Consider the following 2278-nt stretch of genomic DNA (forward strand, 5'->3'; position numbering starts at 1 on the left):
AGCTTATAAAGTTCGTTAAAGGCAATTTCGAACGTTTCAACCATTGCAGGCAGTTGCTGAAGGGTTCTTATTTCTAATTCCCTTCCATATCACAACAGTAGTGAGCGGCGGAAGATTGTAGCTTTCCGTAGTTCATAAATTCGGAACTTTCTGAATTGAAACGGCCAAATCCAATTAACACATCACTTAGTGTCCTTAATAAAGCTTTCCTTTAATTTAGAAATTAATAAATCATAATTTTAATATTCTCTTCACATGTAGCTCTTCTGCTTTCACATGCTGGAATCGAAATGGCCTACTATGACAGTGCACAAATTATTTTCTGACCTCAGAAATGAGGTTAATATAAATCCAACCAATTAATACTGCAATACGGTGCAAAAATCAGCACGCTTGGGGAATGTAGGCATACTCCTAAGACTCCGAAGAGCATTAACTTACCCAATCGTGCTGACTCTTGCACAAATTGCAGTATTTTATAGTGGAATTCGAGCCACTTAATGAAATGTACCCCCACGAGGGATGGAACACGGGTACACTTGGTTACAAGGCAACAGTCTTATTGCCAGACTACCTAGGTGTGGAACTCAATTTTAATATTTCTAATTCATAGTTTGTTAACTCCTTGATTTCATAACGTCGTATTTCTCTCTCTCGGAATTTTTAGTGATAAGGATATACGTATACACTGCCTTTCACGGCCGAGGTGGCCGTTGGGCGGCGGCTAGCGCGTCGGAAAGTAAGAGCACATCTGCCGGCATTTAAACCCACAACTGTATGCTGACCTTGACATTGGACACGTCCGTGCTTCAGTATCCAGACAGCTGTTGTCCAGTTTGCACGTGTTTGTGAAGTGTTAAATTGTTAACAAGTGTTTTAGATTGTTTTGTTTTAGTTTACGTATTACCAGTTCTTTCTGCAGTCTAATAATGCCACGCTATCCGTACAATTTTAAACAAGGAATTTTTATATATGACTCTTACGTCATTACGAATTCTTGTAGTGAAGTTAGAATGCGTATTGCAGCAGAATTACCAGATGTTTCTGTTTCACACAGAGACAGTGATCTGTTACTTGTGAACAAATTTAGGAAAATGGGGTCTGCTCTTGTTAAGGTAAAACGGCACGTGCTTACTGAGGATAAAACAGACAACGTTGGAACATGATTGAAACATACTCCTCAGAAATCTCTCAGACGCCTTGCACAAGAAAGACATATTTCTAACGTCATCGTGGCGAGTTTTATACCGGAAGCCATATATCAGAAGAATTGAAAGAAAATATGAAGAAATAAATTGAAGCAATTTCGAAAGAGGAACTGATACGTGTTAGTGAAAATTTCTTATAAATATGTGGATGCAGGAGGACATCATTTCAGAAACAAGTTCTAGATCCGCCTATGTGTATGGCGACAACCTGTATATTTATGTCTAACACAAACTACTAGCAAAAAATTACAGCTAAATTATTCTCCTCATTTTCTTAAGTTCATATAAGGCTGTGTATTTTAAAAAATAAAACACGTTGTTTGTTAAAAACCCTTCATGCACAATCTACATTTGTGACAAAAATTCTAGAAACCCTTCTGGTGTGACTGGTAGAATTGATATCAGTTACAGATAAACCCTGATGTTTGTGAGAGACGATGTTTTGAAGGCTTCTGTCCAGTCGCTGTCACAAGGGGTCTCCTGTGTGAAGGTGGGCGGGGGAGGTAAAGCAAAGGGGCCCTCAGTCGGTTCGTACCATAGTCATAAAGGAACATTTCTTCCACATCCACAATATAACGAGCATACAACTATCCCGTCTATGAAGTTAAAAGCAGCAGAAGGAAACATGACACTTCGCATTGTTTACGATTCCATTGTTTGAGCTTTGGGGCAAGAATCAGGTGCTAATAATAATATTGTTTTGATGTCAGAAGGTGCGCGTGCAGCCCGAAATTATCGAATCAATGAAAATACCGCTCTTGCACAACAACCATGGCTGATAAGAAATCTAAAAACAAGATCGACCAATGTAGGCATGTTTGGTCGAAACAAAGAAGAGCTGTAGCTTCATGATGCTATTATCATAACACTAAATCCTATTCATGAAGCGAATCAAGATATAAATTTCACCTGGGCGAGTTGAAGTTTTAGCACCGATCTACTTTCCACCCTATTACTCACCCCCATCTTTCTACTCTGCTCCTCCTACTTTCCGCCTTCCTCCAATAATAATAAAACATGACTGCATTATAAATTAACAGTTTTAATGACAAAAAAATAGCGGTTTTTGG

This window comes from Lepisma saccharinum, chromosome 30, assembly GCF_977018435.1.
Source record: "Lepisma saccharinum chromosome 30, izLepSacc3.1, whole genome shotgun sequence".
In the NCBI taxonomy this organism is placed as follows: Eukaryota; Metazoa; Arthropoda; class Insecta; order Zygentoma; family Lepismatidae; genus Lepisma; species Lepisma saccharinum.